Source organism: Schistocerca gregaria, unplaced genomic scaffold, assembly GCF_023897955.1.
Source record: "Schistocerca gregaria isolate iqSchGreg1 unplaced genomic scaffold, iqSchGreg1.2 ptg000431l, whole genome shotgun sequence".
NCBI lineage: Eukaryota > Metazoa > Arthropoda > Insecta > Orthoptera > Acrididae > Schistocerca > Schistocerca gregaria.
In genome coordinates, this window is record NW_026061857.1 from 1 (window position 1) to 23,705 (window position 23,705).

The 23,705-nt window shown below is 51.8% G+C and overlaps 17 non-coding genes across 17 annotated transcripts; all 17 read right to left on the reverse strand.

The window, feature by feature from the left end:
* Positions 1 to 174: 174 nt before the first annotated feature.
* Positions 175 to 293, reverse strand: LOC126311416 (5S ribosomal RNA). The gene has a single exon (XR_007554560.1). It is a non-coding gene; the product is annotated as a 5S ribosomal RNA (ribosomal RNA).
* A 1,284-nt stretch (positions 294 to 1,577) lies between these two features.
* LOC126311417 (5S ribosomal RNA) lies at positions 1,578 to 1,696 on the reverse strand. Its single transcript, XR_007554561.1, has one exon. It is a non-coding gene; the product is annotated as a 5S ribosomal RNA (ribosomal RNA).
* A 1,282-nt stretch (positions 1,697 to 2,978) lies between these two features.
* On the reverse strand, positions 2,979 to 3,097 carry LOC126311418 (5S ribosomal RNA). Its single transcript, XR_007554562.1, has one exon. It is a non-coding gene; the product is annotated as a 5S ribosomal RNA (ribosomal RNA).
* Positions 3,098 to 4,379: 1,282 nt separating this feature from the next.
* On the reverse strand, positions 4,380 to 4,498 carry LOC126311419 (5S ribosomal RNA). The gene has a single exon (XR_007554563.1). It is a non-coding gene; the product is annotated as a 5S ribosomal RNA (ribosomal RNA).
* Positions 4,499 to 5,780: 1,282 nt separating this feature from the next.
* LOC126311420 (5S ribosomal RNA) lies at positions 5,781 to 5,899 on the reverse strand. The gene has a single exon (XR_007554564.1). It is a non-coding gene; the product is annotated as a 5S ribosomal RNA (ribosomal RNA).
* Positions 5,900 to 7,181: 1,282 nt separating this feature from the next.
* LOC126311421 (5S ribosomal RNA) lies at positions 7,182 to 7,300 on the reverse strand. Its single transcript, XR_007554565.1, has one exon. It is a non-coding gene; the product is annotated as a 5S ribosomal RNA (ribosomal RNA).
* A 1,282-nt stretch (positions 7,301 to 8,582) lies between these two features.
* On the reverse strand, positions 8,583 to 8,701 carry LOC126311422 (5S ribosomal RNA). Its single transcript, XR_007554566.1, has one exon. It is a non-coding gene; the product is annotated as a 5S ribosomal RNA (ribosomal RNA).
* Positions 8,702 to 9,983: 1,282 nt separating this feature from the next.
* LOC126311423 (5S ribosomal RNA) lies at positions 9,984 to 10,102 on the reverse strand. The gene has a single exon (XR_007554567.1). It is a non-coding gene; the product is annotated as a 5S ribosomal RNA (ribosomal RNA).
* A 1,282-nt stretch (positions 10,103 to 11,384) lies between these two features.
* Positions 11,385 to 11,503, reverse strand: LOC126311425 (5S ribosomal RNA). The gene has a single exon (XR_007554568.1). It is a non-coding gene; the product is annotated as a 5S ribosomal RNA (ribosomal RNA).
* Positions 11,504 to 12,785: 1,282 nt separating this feature from the next.
* Positions 12,786 to 12,904, reverse strand: LOC126311426 (5S ribosomal RNA). Its single transcript, XR_007554569.1, has one exon. It is a non-coding gene; the product is annotated as a 5S ribosomal RNA (ribosomal RNA).
* A 1,282-nt stretch (positions 12,905 to 14,186) lies between these two features.
* Positions 14,187 to 14,305, reverse strand: LOC126311428 (5S ribosomal RNA). Its single transcript, XR_007554571.1, has one exon. It is a non-coding gene; the product is annotated as a 5S ribosomal RNA (ribosomal RNA).
* A 1,282-nt stretch (positions 14,306 to 15,587) lies between these two features.
* LOC126311429 (5S ribosomal RNA) lies at positions 15,588 to 15,706 on the reverse strand. Its single transcript, XR_007554572.1, has one exon. It is a non-coding gene; the product is annotated as a 5S ribosomal RNA (ribosomal RNA).
* Positions 15,707 to 16,988: 1,282 nt separating this feature from the next.
* On the reverse strand, positions 16,989 to 17,107 carry LOC126311430 (5S ribosomal RNA). The gene has a single exon (XR_007554573.1). It is a non-coding gene; the product is annotated as a 5S ribosomal RNA (ribosomal RNA).
* A 1,282-nt stretch (positions 17,108 to 18,389) lies between these two features.
* LOC126311431 (5S ribosomal RNA) lies at positions 18,390 to 18,508 on the reverse strand. Its single transcript, XR_007554574.1, has one exon. It is a non-coding gene; the product is annotated as a 5S ribosomal RNA (ribosomal RNA).
* Positions 18,509 to 19,790: 1,282 nt separating this feature from the next.
* LOC126311559 (5S ribosomal RNA) lies at positions 19,791 to 19,909 on the reverse strand. Its single transcript, XR_007554690.1, has one exon. It is a non-coding gene; the product is annotated as a 5S ribosomal RNA (ribosomal RNA).
* A 1,282-nt stretch (positions 19,910 to 21,191) lies between these two features.
* LOC126311432 (5S ribosomal RNA) lies at positions 21,192 to 21,310 on the reverse strand. The gene has a single exon (XR_007554575.1). It is a non-coding gene; the product is annotated as a 5S ribosomal RNA (ribosomal RNA).
* A 1,282-nt stretch (positions 21,311 to 22,592) lies between these two features.
* On the reverse strand, positions 22,593 to 22,711 carry LOC126311433 (5S ribosomal RNA). Its single transcript, XR_007554576.1, has one exon. It is a non-coding gene; the product is annotated as a 5S ribosomal RNA (ribosomal RNA).
* Positions 22,712 to 23,705: the final 994 nt, after the last annotated feature.

Consider the following 23,705-nt stretch of genomic DNA (forward strand, 5'->3'; position numbering starts at 1 on the left):
ACACACGCGAGACAGATGCATTCTTGTACAAACTGAGTTCATTACTGTAATTTCGCATCTTACGTTTAATACAGTAGTTTAAAATGCTTGTGGAAGCATCTTCGTCGCACCTGAGAGTTTGTATGAAAAGAGGGCTGGCAGGTGTAGTGACATAAAATTTAAAAGAAGAGAGGGAGCCAACAGCACCCGGTGTTCCCAGGCGGTCACCCATCCAAGTACTAACCGGGCCCGATGTTGCTTAACTTCGGTGATCGGACGAGAACCGGTGTATTCAACATGGTATGGCCGTTGGCGTCCTTATACTGTAGCCGCACGGCACAAGAAGGCTTCGCCTCTCCTCCCAATACACGCAATCGCCATTTTCGGTGGCACATTTGACGCAAAGCACGTCCTTCCACCTCGAAGGCGACGCGCAGTGCGGCGCGCCGCCACGTGGGTCAGACGCACAACACAGCTGCTCGTTGCACCGCCTGTCATTCGTTTGGTTCGTGCGGCCTCCGACACTCGCGGGAGACGCACCTTGTTATTGTTGTCCGTCGCAGGGATTGCGCGCGGCCGGGCGGCGGGTGGACTGCGCGGGGTGTGGCAGTGTCCTGCTGGACCGAGAGAAGCGTTCTCACCTGCCTGACACGCGTCGCGCTTCTAGATATTTGCGTAATTCGCACGGTGCATAATCGGCTGTCACCTTCCGTCCCGACTTGTCCCCGACTTTGCTCGACTGCCGCTCGCTGCCGCTCGGGTCGCGGTCCATATGACAGCACAAGCACGAGGAACATCTGCGAGATGGGCGCGGGCCGAACCGGCGTGTCCGAGGCGACGTGTGCGGCCGTTCGGAGCTACCAGAGCAGCTCTGTGCCGCGCCGTGCCGTGGAAAGGTGCGAAAACATGCACACAAGACACAGGCTTTTCGACAAAGTATCCATCTCTTGTAGCGACGAAAGGTAAATTTTTGTTTACAAATTTGCCGTTGTGCACTGCTACAAAACAATATGCCCTGACGTATTTCACAACATTTCTGTCACTTCATACTGTTTTGTTATTTCCAGAGACTCTTTGCAAGTCTTCCTTGGCGCACTCTTTTCAAACTGAGTTCCTTAATATCGTATCTTACGATAGTTTAAAATCAGTATGGAAGCATCTTTGTCACATGAGAAAGGTAGCATGAAAAAACGGCTGGCAGGGGGTAGCGACAAGAAAGCAAGAAATGAAGACAGCCAGAGTTCCCAGGCGGTCGCCGATCCGAATATAAACGTTGTTGCTTATCTTCGGTGGTCGGACGGGAACAGGTTTTTTTTAATGTAGTTAGTTTTTGGAATTTAGCGCTCCTACAAAACAGTAGGCTCTGACGCATTTCAAGAGCACATCTGTCGATTCGCAGTGTTTCGTTATTTTCAACGAGTTCCTAGCACTCTTCCTCCGCGCATTCTTGTACAAACTGAGTTCATTACTGTAATTTCGCATCTTACGTTTAATACAGTAGTTTAAAATGCTTGTGGAAGCATCTTCGTCGCACCTGAGAGTTTGTATGAAAAGAGGGCTGGCAGGTGTAGTGACATAAAATTTAAAAGAAGAGAGGGAGCCAACAGCACCCGGTGTTCCCAGGCGGTCACCCATCCAAGTACTAACCGGGCCCGATGTTGCTTAACTTCGGTGATCGGACGAGAACCGGTGTATTCAACATGGTATGGCCGTTGGCGTCCTTATACTGTAGCCGCACGGCACAAGAAGGCTTCGCCTCTCCTCCCAATACACGCAATCGCCATTTTCGGTGGCACATTTGACGCAAAGCACGTCCTTCCACCTCGAAGGCGACGCGCAGTGCGGCGCGCCGCCACGTGGGTCAGACGCACAACACAGCTGCTCGTTGCACCGCCTGTCATTCGTTTGGTTCGTGCGGCCTCCGACACTCGCGGGAGACGCACCTTGTTATTGTTGTCCGTCGCAGGGATTGCGCGCGGCCGGGCGGCGGGTGGACTGCGCGGGGTGTGGCAGTGTCCTGCTGGACCGAGAGAAGCGTTCTCACCTGCCTGACACGCGTCGCGCTTCTAGATATTTGCGTAATTCGCACGGTGCATAATCGGCTGTCACCTTCCGTCCCGACTTGTCCCGACTTTGCTCGACTGCCGCTCGCTGCCGCTCGGGTCGCGGTCCATATGACAGCACAAGCACGAGGAACATCTGCGAGATGGGCGCGGGCCGAACCGGCGTGTCCGAGGCGACGTGTGCGGCCGTTCGGAGCTACCAGAGCAGCTCTGTGCCGCGCCGTGCCGTGGAAAGGTGCGAAAACATGCACACAAGACACAGGCTTTTCGACAAAGTATCCATCTCTTGTAGCGACGAAAGGTAAATTTTTGTTTACAAATTTGCCGTTGTGCACTGCTACAAAACAATATGCCCTGACGTATTTCACAACATTTCTGTCACTTCATACTGTTTTGTTATTTCCAGAGACTCTTTGCAAGTCTTCCTTGGCGCACTCTTTTCAAACTGAGTTCCTTAATATCGTATCTTACGATAGTTTAAAATCAGTATGGAAGCATCTTTGTCACATGAGAAAGGTAGCATGAAAAAACGGCTGGCAGGGGTAGCGACAAGAAAGCAAGAAATGAAGACAGCCAGAGTTCCCAGGCGGTCGCCGATCCGAATATAAACGTTGTTGCTTATCTTCGGTGGTCGGACGGGAACAGGTTTTTTTTAATGTAGTTAGTTTTTGGAATTTAGCGCTCCTACAAAACAGTAGGCTCTGACGCATTTCAAGAGCACATCTGTCGATTCGCAGTGTTTCGTTATTTTCAACGAGTTCCTAGCACTCTTCCTCCGCGCATTCTTGTACAAACTGAGTTCATTACTGTAATTTCGCATCTTACGTTTAATACAGTAGTTTAAAATGCTTGTGGAAGCATCTTCGTCGCACCTGAGAGTTTGTATGAAAAGAGGGCTGGCAGGTGTAGTGACATAAAATTTAAAAGAAGAGAGGGAGCCAACAGCACCCGGTGTTCCCAGGCGGTCACCCATCCAAGTACTAACCGGGCCCGATGTTGCTTAACTTCGGTGATCGGACGAGAACCGGTGTATTCAACATGGTATGGCCGTTGGCGTCCTTATACTGTAGCCGCACGGCACAAGAAGGCTTCGCCTCTCCTCCCAATACACGCAATCGCCATTTTCGGTGGCACATTTGACGCAAAGCACGTCCTTCCACCTCGAAGGCGACGCGCAGTGCGGCGCGCCGCCACGTGGGTCAGACGCACAACACAGCTGCTCGTTGCACCGCCTGTCATTCGTTTGGTTCGTGCGGCCTCCGACACTCGCGGGAGACGCACCTTGTTATTGTTGTCCGTCGCAGGGATTGCGCGCGGCCGGGCGGCGGGTGGACTGCGCGGGGTGTGGCAGTGTCCTGCTGGACCGAGAGAAGCGTTCTCACCTGCCTGACACGCGTCGCGCTTCTAGATATTTGCGTAATTCGCACGGTGCATAATCGGCTGTCACCTTCCGTCCCGACTTGTCCCGACTTTGCTCGACTGCCGCTCGCTGCCGCTCGGGTCGCGGTCCATATGACAGCACAAGCACGAGGAACATCTGCGAGATGGGCGCGGGCCGAACCGGCGTGTCCGAGGCGACGTGTGCGGCCGTTCGGAGCTACCAGAGCAGCTCTGTGCCGCGCCGTGCCGTGGAAAGGTGCGAAAACATGCACACAAGACACAGGCTTTTCGACAAAGTATCCATCTCTTGTAGCGACGAAAGGTAAATTTTTGTTTACAAATTTGCCGTTGTGCACTGCTACAAAACAATATGCCCTGACGTATTTCACAACATTTCTGTCACTTCATACTGTTTTGTTATTTCCAGAGACTCTTTGCAAGTCTTCCTTGGCGCACTCTTTTCAAACTGAGTTCCTTAATATCGTATCTTACGATAGTTTAAAATCAGTATGGAAGCATCTTTGTCACATGAGAAAGGTAGCATGAAAAAACGGCTGGCAGGGGTAGCGACAAGAAAGCAAGAAATGAAGACAGCCAGAGTTCCCAGGCGGTCGCCGATCCGAATATAAACGTTGTTGCTTATCTTCGGTGGTCGGACGGGAACAGGTTTTTTTTAATGTAGTTAGTTTTTGGAATTTAGCGCTCCTACAAAACAGTAGGCTCTGACGCATTTCAAGAGCACATCTGTCGATTCGCAGTGTTTCGTTATTTTCAACGAGTTCCTAGCACTCTTCCTCCGCGCATTCTTGTACAAACTGAGTTCATTACTGTAATTTCGCATCTTACGTTTAATACAGTAGTTTAAAATGCTTGTGGAAGCATCTTCGTCGCACCTGAGAGTTTGTATGAAAAGAGGGCTGGCAGGTGTAGTGACATAAAATTTAAAAGAAGAGAGGGAGCCAACAGCACCCGGTGTTCCCAGGCGGTCACCCATCCAAGTACTAACCGGGCCCGATGTTGCTTAACTTCGGTGATCGGACGAGAACCGGTGTATTCAACATGGTATGGCCGTTGGCGTCCTTATACTGTAGCCGCACGGCACAAGAAGGCTTCGCCTCTCCTCCCAATACACGCAATCGCCATTTTCGGTGGCACATTTGACGCAAAGCACGTCCTTCCACCTCGAAGGCGACGCGCAGTGCGGCGCGCCGCCACGTGGGTCAGACGCACAACACAGCTGCTCGTTGCACCGCCTGTCATTCGTTTGGTTCGTGCGGCCTCCGACACTCGCGGGAGACGCACCTTGTTATTGTTGTCCGTCGCAGGGATTGCGCGCGGCCGGGCGGCGGGTGGACTGCGCGGGGTGTGGCAGTGTCCTGCTGGACCGAGAGAAGCGTTCTCACCTGCCTGACACGCGTCGCGCTTCTAGATATTTGCGTAATTCGCACGGTGCATAATCGGCTGTCACCTTCCGTCCCGACTTGTCCCGACTTTGCTCGACTGCCGCTCGCTGCCGCTCGGGTCGCGGTCCATATGACAGCACAAGCACGAGGAACATCTGACACTAGATCGCGTGTTGAACCGGCGTGTCCGAGGCGACGTGTGCGGCCGTTCGGAGCTACCAGAGCAGCTCTGTGCCGCGCCGTGCCGTGGAAAGGTGCGAAAACATGCACACAAGACACAGGCTTTTCGACAAAGTATCCATCTCTTGTAGCGACGAAAGGTAAATTTTTGTTTACAAATTTGCCGTTGTGCACTGCTACAAAACAATATGCCCTGACGTATTTCACAACATTTCTGTCACTTCATACTGTTTTGTTATTTCCAGAGACTCTTTGCAAGTCTTCCTTGGCGCACTCTTTTCAAACTGAGTTCCTTAATATCGTATCTTACGATAGTTTAAAATCAGTATGGAAGCATCTTTGTCACATGAGAAAGGTAGCATGAAAAAACGGCTGGCAGGGGTAGCGACAAGAAAGCAAGAAATGAAGACAGCCAGAGTTCCCAGGCGGTCGCCGATCCGAATATAAACGTTGTTGCTTATCTTCGGTGGTCGGACGGGAACAGGTTTTTTTTAATGTAGTTAGTTTTTGGAATTTAGCGCTCCTACAAAACAGTAGGCTCTGACGCATTTCAAGAGCACATCTGTCGATTCGCAGTGTTTCGTTATTTTCAACGAGTTCCTAGCACTCTTCCTCCGCGCATTCTTGTACAAACTGAGTTCATTACTGTAATTTCGCATCTTACGTTTAATACAGTAGTTTAAAATGCTTGTGGAAGCATCTTCGTCGCACCTGAGAGTTTGTATGAAAAGAGGGCTGGCAGGTGTAGTGACATAAAATTTAAAAGAAGAGAGGGAGCCAACAGCACCCGGTGTTCCCAGGCGGTCACCCATCCAAGTACTAACCGGGCCCGATGTTGCTTAACTTCGGTGATCGGACGAGAACCGGTGTATTCAACATGGTATGGCCGTTGGCGTCCTTATACTGTAGCCGCACGGCACAAGAAGGCTTCGCCTCTCCTCCCAATACACGCAATCGCCATTTTCGGTGGCACATTTGACGCAAAGCACGTCCTTCCACCTCGAAGGCGACGCGCAGTGCGGCGCGCCGCCACGTGGGTCAGACGCACAACACAGCTGCTCGTTGCACCGCCTGTCATTCGTTTGGTTCGTGCGGCCTCCGACACTCGCGGGAGACGCACCTTGTTATTGTTGTCCGTCGCAGGGATTGCGCGCGGCCGGGCGGCGGGTGGACTGCGCGGGGTGTGGCAGTGTCCTGCTGGACCGAGAGAAGCGTTCTCACCTGCCTGACACGCGTCGCGCTTCTAGATATTTGCGTAATTCGCACGGTGCATAATCGGCTGTCACCTTCCGTCCCGACTTGTCCCGACTTTGCTCGACTGCCGCTCGCTGCCGCTCGGGTCGCGGTCCATATGACAGCACAAGCACGAGGAACATCTGCGAGATGGGCGCGGGCCGAACCGGCGTGTCCGAGGCGACGTGTGCGGCCGTTCGGAGCTACCAGAGCAGCTCTGTGCCGCGCCGTGCCGTGGAAAGGTGCGAAAACATGCACACAAGACACAGGCTTTTCGACAAAGTATCCATCTCTTGTAGCGACGAAAGGTAAATTTTTGTTTACAAATTTGCCGTTGTGCACTGCTACAAAACAATATGCCCTGACGTATTTCACAACATTTCTGTCACTTCATACTGTTTTGTTATTTCCAGAGACTCTTTGCAAGTCTTCCTTGGCGCACTCTTTTCAAACTGAGTTCCTTAATATCGTATCTTACGATAGTTTAAAATCAGTATGGAAGCATCTTTGTCACATGAGAAAGGTAGCATGAAAAAACGGCTGGCAGGGGTAGCGACAAGAAAGCAAGAAATGAAGACAGCCAGAGTTCCCAGGCGGTCGCCGATCCGAATATAAACGTTGTTGCTTATCTTCGGTGGTCGGACGGGAACAGGTTTTTTTTAATGTAGTTAGTTTTTGGAATTTAGCGCTCCTACAAAACAGTAGGCTCTGACGCATTTCAAGAGCACATCTGTCGATTCGCAGTGTTTCGTTATTTTCAACGAGTTCCTAGCACTCTTCCTCCGCGCATTCTTGTACAAACTGAGTTCATTACTGTAATTTCGCATCTTACGTTTAATACAGTAGTTTAAAATGCTTGTGGAAGCATCTTCGTCGCACCTGAGAGTTTGTATGAAAAGAGGGCTGGCAGGTGTAGTGACATAAAATTTAAAAGAAGAGAGGGAGCCAACAGCACCCGGTGTTCCCAGGCGGTCACCCATCCAAGTACTAACCGGGCCCGATGTTGCTTAACTTCGGTGATCGGACGAGAACCGGTGTATTCAACATGGTATGGCCGTTGGCGTCCTTATACTGTAGCCGCACGGCACAAGAAGGCTTCGCCTCTCCTCCCAATACACGCAATCGCCATTTTCGGTGGCACATTTGACGCAAAGCACGTCCTTCCACCTCGAAGGCGACGCGCAGTGCGGCGCGCCGCCACGTGGGTCAGACGCACAACACAGCTGCTCGTTGCACCGCCTGTCATTCGTTTGGTTCGTGCGGCCTCCGACACTCGCGGGAGACGCACCTTGTTATTGTTGTCCGTCGCAGGGATTGCGCGCGGCCGGGCGGCGGGTGGACTGCGCGGGGTGTGGCAGTGTCCTGCTGGACCGAGAGAAGCGTTCTCACCTGCCTGACACGCGTCGCGCTTCTAGATATTTGCGTAATTCGCACGGTGCATAATCGGCTGTCACCTTCCGTCCCGACTTGTCCCGACTTTGCTCGACTGCCGCTCGCTGCCGCTCGGGTCGCGGTCCATATGACAGCACAAGCACGAGGAACATCTGCGAGATGGGCGCGGGCCGAACCGGCGTGTCCGAGGCGACGTGTGCGGCCGTTCGGAGCTACCAGAGCAGCTCTGTGCCGCGCCGTGCCGTGGAAAGGTGCGAAAACATGCACACAAGACACAGGCTTTTCGACAAAGTATCCATCTCTTGTAGCGACGAAAGGTAAATTTTTGTTTACAAATTTGCCGTTGTGCACTGCTACAAAACAATATGCCCTGACGTATTTCACAACATTTCTGTCACTTCATACTGTTTTGTTATTTCCAGAGACTCTTTGCAAGTCTTCCTTGGCGCACTCTTTTCAAACTGAGTTCCTTAATATCGTATCTTACGATAGTTTAAAATCAGTATGGAAGCATCTTTGTCACATGAGAAAGGTAGCATGAAAAAACGGCTGGCAGGGGTAGCGACAAGAAAGCAAGAAATGAAGACAGCCAGAGTTCCCAGGCGGTCGCCGATCCGAATATAAACGTTGTTGCTTATCTTCGGTGGTCGGACGGGAACAGGTTTTTTTTAATGTAGTTAGTTTTTGGAATTTAGCGCTCCTACAAAACAGTAGGCTCTGACGCATTTCAAGAGCACATCTGTCGATTCGCAGTGTTTCGTTATTTTCAACGAGTTCCTAGCACTCTTCCTCCGCGCATTCTTGTACAAACTGAGTTCATTACTGTAATTTCGCATCTTACGTTTAATACAGTAGTTTAAAATGCTTGTGGAAGCATCTTCGTCGCACCTGAGAGTTTGTATGAAAAGAGGGCTGGCAGGTGTAGTGACATAAAATTTAAAAGAAGAGAGGGAGCCAACAGCACCCGGTGTTCCCAGGCGGTCACCCATCCAAGTACTAACCGGGCCCGATGTTGCTTAACTTCGGTGATCGGACGAGAACCGGTGTATTCAACATGGTATGGCCGTTGGCGTCCTTATACTGTAGCCGCACGGCACAAGAAGGCTTCGCCTCTCCTCCCAATACACGCAATCGCCATTTTCGGTGGCACATTTGACGCAAAGCACGTCCTTCCACCTCGAAGGCGACGCGCAGTGCGGCGCGCCGCCACGTGGGTCAGACGCACAACACAGCTGCTCGTTGCACCGCCTGTCATTCGTTTGGTTCGTGCGGCCTCCGACACTCGCGGGAGACGCACCTTGTTATTGTTGTCCGTCGCAGGGATTGCGCGCGGCCGGGCGGCGGGTGGACTGCGCGGGGTGTGGCAGTGTCCTGCTGGACCGAGAGAAGCGTTCTCACCTGCCTGACACGCGTCGCGCTTCTAGATATTTGCGTAATTCGCACGGTGCATAATCGGCTGTCACCTTCCGTCCCGACTTGTCCCGACTTTGCTCGACTGCCGCTCGCTGCCGCTCGGGTCGCGGTCCATATGACAGCACAAGCACGAGGAACATCTGCGAGATGGGCGCGGGCCGAACCGGCGTGTCCGAGGCGACGTGTGCGGCCGTTCGGAGCTACCAGAGCAGCTCTGTGCCGCGCCGTGCCGTGGAAAGGTGCGAAAACATGCACACAAGACACAGGCTTTTCGACAAAGTATCCATCTCTTGTAGCGACGAAAGGTAAATTTTTGTTTACAAATTTGCCGTTGTGCACTGCTACAAAACAATATGCCCTGACGTATTTCACAACATTTCTGTCACTTCATACTGTTTTGTTATTTCCAGAGACTCTTTGCAAGTCTTCCTTGGCGCACTCTTTTCAAACTGAGTTCCTTAATATCGTATCTTACGATAGTTTAAAATCAGTATGGAAGCATCTTTGTCACATGAGAAAGGTAGCATGAAAAAACGGCTGGCAGGGGTAGCGACAAGAAAGCAAGAAATGAAGACAGCCAGAGTTCCCAGGCGGTCGCCGATCCGAATATAAACGTTGTTGCTTATCTTCGGTGGTCGGACGGGAACAGGTTTTTTTTAATGTAGTTAGTTTTTGGAATTTAGCGCTCCTACAAAACAGTAGGCTCTGACGCATTTCAAGAGCACATCTGTCGATTCGCAGTGTTTCGTTATTTTCAACGAGTTCCTAGCACTCTTCCTCCGCGCATTCTTGTACAAACTGAGTTCATTACTGTAATTTCGCATCTTACGTTTAATACAGTAGTTTAAAATGCTTGTGGAAGCATCTTCGTCGCACCTGAGAGTTTGTATGAAAAGAGGGCTGGCAGGTGTAGTGACATAAAATTTAAAAGAAGAGAGGGAGCCAACAGCACCCGGTGTTCCCAGGCGGTCACCCATCCAAGTACTAACCGGGCCCGATGTTGCTTAACTTCGGTGATCGGACGAGAACCGGTGTATTCAACATGGTATGGCCGTTGGCGTCCTTATACTGTAGCCGCACGGCACAAGAAGGCTTCGCCTCTCCTCCCAATACACGCAATCGCCATTTTCGGTGGCACATTTGACGCAAAGCACGTCCTTCCACCTCGAAGGCGACGCGCAGTGCGGCGCGCCGCCACGTGGGTCAGACGCACAACACAGCTGCTCGTTGCACCGCCTGTCATTCGTTTGGTTCGTGCGGCCTCCGACACTCGCGGGAGACGCACCTTGTTATTGTTGTCCGTCGCAGGGATTGCGCGCGGCCGGGCGGCGGGTGGACTGCGCGGGGTGTGGCAGTGTCCTGCTGGACCGAGAGAAGCGTTCTCACCTGCCTGACACGCGTCGCGCTTCTAGATATTTGCGTAATTCGCACGGTGCATAATCGGCTGTCACCTTCCGTCCCGACTTGTCCCGACTTTGCTCGACTGCCGCTCGCTGCCGCTCGGGTCGCGGTCCATATGACAGCACAAGCACGAGGAACATCTGCGAGATGGGCGCGGGCCGAACCGGCGTGTCCGAGGCGACGTGTGCGGCCGTTCGGAGCTACCAGAGCAGCTCTGTGCCGCGCCGTGCCGTGGAAAGGTGCGAAAACATGCACACAAGACACAGGCTTTTCGACAAAGTATCCATCTCTTGTAGCGACGAAAGGTAAATTTTTGTTTACAAATTTGCCGTTGTGCACTGCTACAAAACAATATGCCCTGACGTATTTCACAACATTTCTGTCACTTCATACTGTTTTGTTATTTCCAGAGACTCTTTGCAAGTCTTCCTTGGCGCACTCTTTTCAAACTGAGTTCCTTAATATCGTATCTTACGATAGTTTAAAATCAGTATGGAAGCATCTTTGTCACATGAGAAAGGTAGCATGAAAAAACGGCTGGCAGGGGTAGCGACAAGAAAGCAAGAAATGAAGACAGCCAGAGTTCCCAGGCGGTCGCCGATCCGAATATAAACGTTGTTGCTTATCTTCGGTGGTCGGACGGGAACAGGTTTTTTTTAATGTAGTTAGTTTTTGGAATTTAGCGCTCCTACAAAACAGTAGGCTCTGACGCATTTCAAGAGCACATCTGTCGATTCGCAGTGTTTCGTTATTTTCAACGAGTTCCTAGCACTCTTCCTCCGCGCATTCTTGTACAAACTGAGTTCATTACTGTAATTTCGCATCTTACGTTTAATACAGTAGTTTAAAATGCTTGTGGAAGCATCTTCGTCGCACCTGAGAGTTTGTATGAAAAGAGGGCTGGCAGGTGTAGTGACATAAAATTTAAAAGAAGAGAGGGAGCCAACAGCACCCGGTGTTCCCAGGCGGTCACCCATCCAAGTACTAACCGGGCCCGATGTTGCTTAACTTCGGTGATCGGACGAGAACCGGTGTATTCAACATGGTATGGCCGTTGGCGTCCTTATACTGTAGCCGCACGGCACAAGAAGGCTTCGCCTCTCCTCCCAATACACGCAATCGCCATTTTCGGTGGCACATTTGACGCAAAGCACGTCCTTCCACCTCGAAGGCGACGCGCAGTGCGGCGCGCCGCCACGTGGGTCAGACGCACAACACAGCTGCTCGTTGCACCGCCTGTCATTCGTTTGGTTCGTGCGGCCTCCGACACTCGCGGGAGACGCACCTTGTTATTGTTGTCCGTCGCAGGGATTGCGCGCGGCCGGACACTAGATCGCGTGTTCGGGGTGTGGCAGTGTCCTGCTGGACCGAGAGAAGCGTTCTCACCTGCCTGACACGCGTCGCGCTTCTAGATATTTGCGTAATTCGCACGGTGCATAATCGGCTGTCACCTTCCGTCCCGACTTGTCCCGACTTTGCTCGACTGCCGCTCGCTGCCGCTCGGGTCGCGGTCCATATGACAGCACAAGCACGAGGAACATCTGCGAGATGGGCGCGGGCCGAACCGGCGTGTCCGAGGCGACGTGTGCGGCCGTTCGGAGCTACCAGAGCAGCTCTGTGCCGCGCCGTGCCGTGGAAAGGTGCGAAAACATGCACACAAGACACAGGCTTTTCGACAAAGTATCCATCTCTTGTAGCGACGAAAGGTAAATTTTTGTTTACAAATTTGCCGTTGTGCACTGCTACAAAACAATATGCCCTGACGTATTTCACAACATTTCTGTCACTTCATACTGTTTTGTTATTTCCAGAGACTCTTTGCAAGTCTTCCTTGGCGCACTCTTTTCAAACTGAGTTCCTTAATATCGTATCTTACGATAGTTTAAAATCAGTATGGAAGCATCTTTGTCACATGAGAAAGGTAGCATGAAAAAACGGCTGGCAGGGGTAGCGACAAGAAAGCAAGAAATGAAGACAGCCAGAGTTCCCAGGCGGTCGCCGATCCGAATATAAACGTTGTTGCTTATCTTCGGTGGTCGGACGGGAACAGGTTTTTTTTAATGTAGTTAGTTTTTGGAATTTAGCGCTCCTACAAAACAGTAGGCTCTGACGCATTTCAAGAGCACATCTGTCGATTCGCAGTGTTTCGTTATTTTCAACGAGTTCCTAGCACTCTTCCTCCGCGCATTCTTGTACAAACTGAGTTCATTACTGTAATTTCGCATCTTACGTTTAATACAGTAGTTTAAAATGCTTGTGGAAGCATCTTCGTCGCACCTGAGAGTTTGTATGAAAAGAGGGCTGGCAGGTGTAGTGACATAAAATTTAAAAGAAGAGAGGGAGCCAACAGCACCCGGTGTTCCCAGGCGGTCACCCATCCAAGTACTAACCGGGCCCGATGTTGCTTAACTTCGGTGATCGGACGAGAACCGGTGTATTCAACATGGTATGGCCGTTGGCGTCCTTATACTGTAGCCGCACGGCACAAGAAGGCTTCGCCTCTCCTCCCAATACACGCAATCGCCATTTTCGGTGGCACATTTGACGCAAAGCACGTCCTTCCACCTCGAAGGCGACGCGCAGTGCGGCGCGCCGCCACGTGGGTCAGACGCACAACACAGCTGCTCGTTGCACCGCCTGTCATTCGTTTGGTTCGTGCGGCCTCCGACACTCGCGGGAGACGCACCTTGTTATTGTTGTCCGTCGCAGGGATTGCGCGCGGCCGGGCGGCGGGTGGACTGCGCGGGGTGTGGCAGTGTCCTGCTGGACCGAGAGAAGCGTTCTCACCTGCCTGACACGCGTCGCGCTTCTAGATATTTGCGTAATTCGCACGGTGCATAATCGGCTGTCACCTTCCGTCCCGACTTGTCCCGACTTTGCTCGACTGCCGCTCGCTGCCGCTCGGGTCGCGGTCCATATGACAGCACAAGCACGAGGAACATCTGCGAGATGGGCGCGGGCCGAACCGGCGTGTCCGAGGCGACGTGTGCGGCCGTTCGGAGCTACCAGAGCAGCTCTGTGCCGCGCCGTGCCGTGGAAAGGTGCGAAAACATGCACACAAGACACAGGCTTTTCGACAAAGTATCCATCTCTTGTAGCGACGAAAGGTAAATTTTTGTTTACAAATTTGCCGTTGTGCACTGCTACAAAACAATATGCCCTGACGTATTTCACAACATTTCTGTCACTTCATACTGTTTTGTTATTTCCAGAGACTCTTTGCAAGTCTTCCTTGGCGCACTCTTTTCAAACTGAGTTCCTTAATATCGTATCTTACGATAGTTTAAAATCAGTATGGAAGCATCTTTGTCACATGAGAAAGGTAGCATGAAAAAACGGCTGGCAGGGGTAGCGACAAGAAAGCAAGAAATGAAGACAGCCAGAGTTCCCAGGCGGTCGCCGATCCGAATATAAACGTTGTTGCTTATCTTCGGTGGTCGGACGGGAACAGGTTTTTTTTAATGTAGTTAGTTTTTGGAATTTAGCGCTCCTACAAAACAGTAGGCTCTGACGCATTTCAAGAGCACATCTGTCGATTCGCAGTGTTTCGTTATTTTCAACGAGTTCCTAGCACTCTTCCTCCGCGCATTCTTGTACAAACTGAGTTCATTACTGTAATTTCGCATCTTACGTTTAATACAGTAGTTTAAAATGCTTGTGGAAGCATCTTCGTCGCACCTGAGAGTTTGTATGAAAAGAGGGCTGGCAGGTGTAGTGACATAAAATTTAAAAGAAGAGAGGGAGCCAACAGCACCCGGTGTTCCCAGGCGGTCACCCATCCAAGTACTAACCGGGCCCGATGTTGCTTAACTTCGGTGATCGGACGAGAACCGGTGTATTCAACATGGTATGGCCGTTGGCGTCCTTATACTGTAGCCGCACGGCACAAGAAGGCTTCGCCTCTCCTCCCAATACACGCAATCGCCATTTTCGGTGGCACATTTGACGCAAAGCACGTCCTTCCACCTCGAAGGCGACGCGCAGTGCGGCGCGCCGCCACGTGGGTCAGACGCACAACACAGCTGCTCGTTGCACCGCCTGTCATTCGTTTGGTTCGTGCGGCCTCCGACACTCGCGGGAGACGCACCTTGTTATTGTTGTCCGTCGCAGGGATTGCGCGCGGCCGGGCGGCGGGTGGACTGCGCGGGGTGTGGCAGTGTCCTGCTGGACCGAGAGAAGCGTTCTCACCTGCCTGACACGCGTCGCGCTTCTAGATATTTGCGTAATTCGCACGGTGCATAATCGGCTGTCACCTTCCGTCCCGACTTGTCCCGACTTTGCTCGACTGCCGCTCGCTGCCGCTCGGGTCGCGGTCCATATGACAGCACAAGCACGAGGAACATCTGCGAGATGGGCGCGGGCCGAACCGGCGTGTCCGAGGCGACGTGTGCGGCCGTTCGGAGCTACCAGAGCAGCTCTGTGCCGCGCCGTGCCGTGGAAAGGTGCGAAAGCATGCACACAAGACACAGGCTTTTCGACAAAGTATCCATCTCTTGTAGCGACGAAAGGTAAATTTTTGTTTACAAATTTGCCGTTGTGCACTGCTACAAAACAATATGCCCTGACGTATTTCACAACATTTCTGTCACTTCATACTGTTTTGTTATTTCCAGAGACTCTTTGCAAGTCTTCCTTGGCGCACTCTTTTCAAACTGAGTTCCTTAATATCGTATCTTACGATAGTTTAAAATCAGTATGGAAGCATCTTTGTCGCATGAGAAAGGTAGCATGAAAAAACGGCTGGCAGGGGTAGCGACAAGAAAGCAAGAAATGAAGACAGCCAGAGTTCCCAGGCGGTCGCCGATCCGAATATAAACGTTGTTGCTTATCTTCGGTGGTCGGACGGGAACAGGTTTTTTTTAATGTAGTTAGTTTTTGGAATTTAGCGCTCCTACAAAACAGTAGGCTCTGACGCATTTCAAGAGCACATCTGTCGATTCGCAGTGTTTCGTTATTTTCAACGAGTTCCTAGCACTCTTCCTCCGCGCATTCTTGTACAAACTGAGTTCATTACTGTAATTTCGCATCTTACGTTTAATACAGTAGTTTAAAATGCTTGTGGAAGCATCTTCGTCGCACCTGAGAGTTTGTATGAAAAGAGGGCTGGCAGGTGTAGTGACATAAAATTTAAAAGAAGAGAGGGAGCCAACAGCACCCGGTGTTCCCAGGCGGTCACCCATCCAAGTACTAACCGGGCCCGATGTTGCTTAACTTCGGTGATCGGACGAGAACCGGTGTATTCAACATGGTATGGCCGTTGGCGTCCTTATACTGTAGCCGCACGGCACAAGAAGGCTTCGCCTCTCCTCCCAATACACGCAATCGCCATTTTCGGTGGCACATTTGACGCAAAGCACGTCCTTCCACCTCGAAGGCGACGCGCAGTGCGGCGCGCCGCCACGTGGGTCAGACGCACAACACAGCTGCTCGTTGCACCGCCTGTCATTCGTTTGGTTCGTGCGGCCTCCGACACTCGCGGGAGACGCACCTTGTTATTGTTGTCCGTCGCAGGGATTGCGCGCGGCCGGGCGGCGGGTGGACTGCGCGGGGTGTGGCAGTGTCCTGCTGGACCGAGAGAAGCGTTCTCACCTGCCTGACACGCGTCGCGCTTCTAGATATTTGCTTAATTCGCACGGTGCATAATCGGCTGTCACCTTCCGTCCCGACTTGTCCCGACTTTGCTCGACTGCCGCTCGCTGCCGCTCGGGTCGCGGTCCATATGACAGCACAAGCACGAGGAACATCTGCGAGATGGGCGCGGGCCGAACCGGCGTGTCCGAGGCGACGTGTGCGGCCGTTCGGAGCTACCAGAGCAGCTCTGTGCCGCGCCGTGCCGTGGAAAGGTGCGAAAGCATGCACACAAGACACAGGCTTTTCGACAAAGTATCCATCTCTTGTAGCGACGAAAGGTAAATTTTTGTTTACAAATTTGCCGTTGTGCACTGCTACAAAACAATATGCCCTGACGTATTTCACAACATTTCTGTCACTTCATACTGTTTTGTTATTTCCAGAGACTCTTTGCAAGTCTTCCTTGGCGCACTCTTTTCAAACTGAGTTCCTTAATATCGTATCTTACGATAGTTTAAAATCAGTATGGAAGCATCTTTGTCGCATGAGAAAGGTAGCATGAAAAAACGGCTGGCAGGGGTAGCGACAAGAAAGCAAGAAATGAAGACAGCCAGAGTTCCCAGGCGGTCGCCGATCCGAATATAAACGTTGTTGCTTATCTTCGGTGGTCGGACGGGAACAGGTTTTTTTTAATGTAGTTAGTTTTTGGAATTTAGCGCTCCTACAAAACAGTAGGCTCTGACGCATTTCAAGAGCACATCTGTCGATTCGCAGTGTTTCGTTATTTTCAACGAGTTCCTAGCACTCTTCCTCCGCGCATTCTTGTACAAACTGAGTTCATTACTGTAATTTCGCATCTTACGTTTAATACAGTAGTTTAAAATGCTTGTGGAAGCATCTTCGTCGCACCTGAGAGTTTGTATGAAAAGAGGGCTGGCAGGTGTAGTGACATAAAATTTAAAAGAAGAGAGGGAGCCAACAGCACCCGGTGTTCCCAGGCGGTCACCCATCCAAGTACTAACCGGGCCCGATGTTGCTTAACTTCGGTGATCGGACGAGAACCGGTGTATTCAACATGGTATGGCCGTTGGCGTCCTTATACTGTAGCCGCACGGCACAAGAAGGCTTCGCCTCTCCTCCCAATACACGCAATCGCCATTTTCGGTGGCACATTTGACGCAAAGCACGTCCTTCCACCTCGAAGGCGACGCGCAGTGCGGCGCGCCGCCACGTGGGTCAGACGCACAACACAGCTGCTCGTTGCACCGCCTGTCATTCGTTTGGTTCGTGCGGCCTCCGACACTCGCGGGAGACGCACCTTGTTATTGTTGTCCGTCGCAGGGATTGCGCGCGGCCGGGCGGCGGGTGGACTGCGCGGGGTGTGGCAGTGTCCTGCTGGACCGAGAGAAGCGTTCTCACCTGCCTGACACGCGTCGCGCTTCTAGATATTTGCGTAATTCGCACGGTGCATAATCGGCTGTCACCTTCCGTCCCGACTTGTCCCGACTTTGCTCGACTGCCGCTCGCTGCCGCTCGGGTCGCGGTCCATATGACAGCACAAGCACGAGGAACATCTGCGAGATGGGCGCGGGCCGAACCGGCGTGTCCGAGGCGACGTGTGCGGCCGTTCGGAGCTACCAGAGCAGCTCTGTGCCGCGCCGTGCCGTGGAAAGGTGCGAAAACATGCACACAAGACACAGGCTTTTCGACAAAGTATCCATCTCTTGTAGCGACGAAAGGTAAATTTTTGTTTACAAATTTGCCGTTGTGCACTGCTACAAAACAATATGCCCTGACGTATTTCACAACATTTCTGTCACTTCATACTGTTTTGTTATTTCCAGAGACTCTTTGCAAGTCTTCCTTGGCGCACTCTTTTCAAACTGAGTTCCTTAATATCGTATCTTACGATAGTTTAAAATCAGTATGGAAGCATCTTTGTCACATGAGAAAGGTAGCATGAAAAAACGGCTGGCAGGGGTAGCGACAAGAAAGCAAGAAATGAAGACAGCCAGAGTTCCCAGGCGGTCGCCGATCCGAATATAAACGTTGTTGCTTATCTTCGGTGGTCGGACGGGAACAGGTTTTTTTTAATGTAGTTAGTTTTTGGAATTTAGCGCTCCTACAAAACAGTAGGCTCTGACGCATTTCAAGAGCACATCTGTCGATTCGCAGTGTTTCGTTATTTTCAACGAGTTCCTAGCACTCTTCCTCCGCGCATTCTTGTACAAACTGAGTTCATTACTGTAATTTCGCATCTTACGTTTAATACAGTAGTTTAAAATGCTTGTGGAAGCATCTTCGTCGCACCTGAGAGTTTGTATGAAAAGAGGGCTGGCAGGTGTAGTGACATAAAATTTAAAAGAAGAGAGGGAGCCAACAGCACCCGGTGTTCCCAGGCGGTCACCCATCCAAGTACTAACCGGGCCCGATGTTGCTTAACTTCGGTGATCGGACGAGAACCGGTGTATTCAACATGGTATGGCCGTTGGCGTCCTTATACTGTAGCCGCACGGCACAAGAAGGCTTCGCCTCTCCTCCCAATACACGCAATCGCCATTTTCGGTGGCACATTTGACGCAAAGCACGTCCTTCCACCTCGAAGGCGACGCGCAGTGCGGCGCGCCGCCACGTGGGTCAGACGCACAACACAGCTGCTCGTTGCACCGCCTGTCATTCGTTTGGTTCGTGCGGCCTCCGACACTCGCGGGAGACGCACCTTGTTATTGTTGTCCGTCGCAGGGATTGCGCGCGGCCGGGCGGCGGGTGGACTGCGCGGGGTGTGGCAGTGTCCTGCTGGACCGAGAGAAGCGTTCTCACCTGCCTGACACGCGTCGCGCTTCTAGATATTTGCGTAATTCGCACGGTGCATAATCGGCTGTCACCTTCCGTCCCGACTTGTCCCGACTTTGCTCGACTGCCGCTCGCTGCCGCTCGGGTCGCGGTCCATATGACAGCACAAGCACGAGGAACATCTGCGAGATGGGCGCGGGCCGAACCGGCGTGTCCGAGGCGACGTGTGCGGCCGTTCGGAGCTACCAGAGCAGCTCTGTGCCGCGCCGTGCCGTGGAAAGGTGCGAAAACATGCACACAAGACACAGGCTTTTCGACAAAGTATCCATCTCTTGTAGCGACGAAAGGTAAATTTTTGTTTACAAATTTGCCGTTGTGCACTGCTACAAAACAATATGCCCTGACGTATTTCACAACATTTCTGTCACTTCATACTGTTTTGTTATTTCCAGAGACTCTTTGCAAGTCTTCCTTGGCGCACTCTTTTCAAACTGAGTTCCTTAATATCGTATCTTACGATAGTTTAAAATCAGTATGGAAGCATCTTTGTCACATGAGAAAGGTAGCATGAAAAAACGGCTGGCAGGGGTAGCGACAAGAAAGCAAGAAATGAAGACAGCCAGAGTTCCCAGGCGGTCGCCGATCCGAATATAAACGTTGTTGCTTATCTTCGGTGGTCGGACGGGAACAGGTTTTTTTTAATGTAGTTAGTTTTTGGAATTTAGCGCTCCTACAAAACAGTAGGCTCTGACGCATTTCAAGAGCACATCTGTCGATTCGCAGTGTTTCGTTATTTTCAACGAGTTCCTAGCACTCTTCCTCCGCGCATTCTTGTACAAACTGAGTTCATTACTGTAATTTCGCATCTTACGTTTAATACAGTAGTTTAAAATGCTTGTGGAAGCATCTTCGTCGCACCTGAGAGTTTGTATGAAAAGAGGGCTGGCAGGTGTAGTGACATAAAATTTAAAAGAAGAGAGGGAGCCAACAGCACCCGGTGTTCCCAGGCGGTCACCCATCCAAGTACTAACTGGGCCCGATGTTGCTTAACTTCGGTGATCGGACGAGAACCGGTGTATTCAACATGGTATGGCCGTTGGCGTCCTTATACTGTAGCCGCACGGCACAAGAAGGCTTCGCCTCTCCTCCCAATACACGCAATCGCCATTTTCGGTGGCACATTTGACGCAAAGCACGTCCTTCCACCTCGAAGGCGACGCGCAGTGCGGCGCGCCGCCACGTGGGTCAGACGCACAACACAGCTGCTCGTTGCACCGCCTGTCATTCGTTTGGTTCGTGCGGCCTCCGACACTCGCGGGAGACGCACCTTGTTATTGTTGTCCGTCGCAGGGATTGCGCGCGGCCGGGCGGCGGGTGGACTGCGCGGGGTGTGGCAGTGTCCTGCTGGACCGAGAGAAGCGTTCTCACCTGCCTGACACGCGTCGCGCTTCTAGATATTTGCGTAATTCGCACGGTGCATAATCGGCTGTCACCTTCCGTCCCGACTTGTCCCGACTTTGCTCGACTGCCGCTCGCTGCCGCTCGGGTCGCGGTCCATATGACAGCACAAGCACGAGGAACATCTGCGAGATGGGCGCGGGCCGAACCGGCGTGTCCGAGGCGACGTGTGCGGCCGTTCGGAGCTACCAGAGCAGCTCTGTGCCGCGCCGTGCCGTGGAAAGGTGCGAAAGCATGCACACAAGACACAGGCTTTTCGACAAAGTATCCATCTCTTGTAGCGACGAAAGGTAAATTTTTGTTTACAAATTTGCCGTTGTGCACTGCTACAAAACAATATGCCCTGACGTATTTCACAACATTTCTGTCACTTCATACTGTTTTGTTATTTCCAGAGACTCTTTGCAAGTCTTCCTTGGCGCACTCTTTTCAAACTGAGTTCCTTAATATCGTATCTTACGATAGTTTAAAATCAGTATGGAAGCATCTTTGTCACATGAGAAAGGTAGCATGAAAAAACGGCTGGCAGGGGTAGCGACAAGAAAGCAAGAAATGAAGACAGCCAGAGTTCCCAGGCGGTCGCCGATCCGAATATAAACGTTGTTGCTTATCTTCGGTGGTCGGACGGGAACAGGTTTTTTTTAATGTAGTTAGTTTTTGGAATTTAGCGCTCCTACAAAACAGTAGGCTCTGACGCATTTCAAGAGCACATCTGTCGATTCGCAGTGTTTCGTTATTTTCAACGAGTTCCTAGCACTCTTCCTCCGCGCATTCTTGTACAAACTGAGTTCATTACTGTAATTTCGCATCTTACGTTTAATACAGTAGTTTAAAATGCTTGTGGAAGCATCTTCGTCGCACCTGAGAGTTTGTATGAAAAGAGGGCTGGCAGGTGTAGTGACATAAAATTTAAAAGAAGAGAGGGAGCCAACAGCACCCGGTGTTCCCAGGCGGTCACCCATCCAAGTACTAACCGGGCCCGATGTTGCTTAACTTCGGTGATCGGACGAGAACCGGTGTATTCAACATGGTATGGCCGTTGGCGTCCTTATACTGTAGCCGCACGGCACAAGAAGGCTTCGCCTCTCCTCCCAATACACGCAATCGCCATTTTCGGTGGCACATTTGACGCAAAGCACGTCCTTCCACCTCGAAGGCGACGCGCAGTGCGGCGCGCCGCCACGTGGGTCAGACGCACAACACAGCTGCTCGTTGCACCGCCTGTCATTCGTTTGGTTCGTGCGGCCTCCGACACTCGCGGGAGACGCACCTTGTTATTGTTGTCCGTCGCAGGGATTGCGCGCGGCCGGGCGGCGGGTGGACTGCGCGGGGTGTGGCAGTGTCCTGCTGGACCGAGAGAAGCGTTCTCACCTGCCTGACACGCGTCGCGCTTCTAGATATTTGCGTAATTCGCACGGTGCATAATCGGCTGTCACCTTCCGTCCCGACTTGTCCCGACTTTGCTCGACTGCCGCTCGCTGCCGCTCGGGTCGCGGTCCATATGACAGCACAAGCACGAGGAACATCTGCGAGATGGGCGCGGGCCGAACCGGCGTGTCCGAGGCGACGTGTGCGGCCGTTCGGAGCTACCAGAGCAGCTCTGTGCCGCGCCGTGCCGTGGAAAGGTGCGAAAACATGCACACAAGACACAGGCTTTTCGACAAAGTATCCATCTCTTGTAGCGACGAAAGGTAAATTTTTGTTTACAAATTTGCCGTTGTGCACTGCTACAAAACAATATGCCCTGACGTATTTCACAACATTTCTGTCACTTCATACTGTTTTGTTATTTCCAGAGACTCTTTGCAAGTCTTCCTTGGCGCACTCTTTTCAAACTGAGTTCCTTAATATCGTATCTTACGATAGTTTAAAATCAGTATGGAAGCATCTTTGTCACATGAGAAAGGTAGCATGAAAAAACGGCTGGCAGGGGTAGCGACAAGAAAGCAAGAAATGAAGACAGCCAGAGTTCCCAGGCGGTCGCCGATCCGAATATAAACGTTGTTGCTTATCTTCGGTGGTCGGACGGGAACAGGTTTTTTTTAATGTAGTTAGTTTTTGGAATTTAGCGCTCCTACAAAACAGTAGGCTCTGACGCATTTCAAGAGCACATCTGTCGATTCGCAGTGTTTCGTTATTTTCAACGAGTTCCTAGCACTCTTCCTCCGCGCATTCTTGTACAAACTGAGTTCATTACTGTAATTTCGCATCTTACGTTTAATACAGTAGTTTAAAATGCTTGTGGAAGCATCTTCGTCGCACCTGAGAGTTTGTATGAAAAGAGGGCTGGCAGGTGTAGTGACATAAAATTTAAAAGAAGAGAGGGAGCCAACAGCACCCGGTGTTCCCAGGCGGTCACCCATCCAAGTACTAACCGGGCCCGATGTTGCTTAACTTCGGTGATCGGACGAGAACCGGTGTATTCAACATGGTATGGCCGTTGGCGTCCTTATACTGTAGCCGCACGGCACAAGAAGGCTTCGCCTCTCCTCCCAATACACGCAATCGCCATTTTCGGTGGCACATTTGACGCAAAGCACGTCCTTCCACCTCGAAGGCGACGCGCAGTGCGGCGCGCCGCCACGTGGGTCAGACGCACAACACAGCTGCTCGTTGCACCGCCTGTCATTCGTTTGGTTCGTGCGGCCTCCGACACTCGCGGGAGACGCACCTTGTTATTGTTGTCCGTCGCAGGGATTGCGCGCGGCCGGGCGGCGGGTGGACTGCGCGGGGTGTGGCAGTGTCCTGCTGGACCGAGAGAAGCGTTCTCACCTGCCTGACACGCGTCGCGCTTCTAGATATTTGCGTAATTCGCACGGTGCATAATCGGCTGTCACCTTCCGTCCCGACTTGTCCCGACTTTGCTCGACTGCCGCTCGCTGCCGCTCGGGTCGCGGTCCATATGACAGCACAAGCACGAGGAACATCTGCGAGATGGGCGCGGGCCGAACCGGCGTGTCCGAGGCGACGTGTGCGGCCGTTCGGAGCTACCAGAGCAGCTCTGTGCCGCGCCGTGCCGTGGAAAGGTGCGAAAACATGCACACAAGACACAGGCTTTTCGACAAAGTATCCATCTCTTGTAGCGACGAAAGGTAAATTTTTGTTTACAAATTTGCCGTTGTGCACTGCTACAAAACAATATGCCCTGACGTATTTCACAACATTTCTGTCACTTCATACTGTTTTGTTATTTCCAGAGACTCTTTGCAAGTCTTCCTTGGCGCACTCTTTTCAAACTGAGTTCCTTAATATCGTATCTTACGATAGTTTAAAATCAGTATGGAAGCATCTTTGTCACATGAGAAAGGTAGCATGAAAAAACGGCTGGCAGGGGTAGCGACAAGAAAGCAAGAAATGAAGACAGCCAGAGTTCCCAGGCGGTCGCCGATCCGAATATAAACGTTGTTGCTTATCTTCGGTGGTCGGACGGGAACAGGTT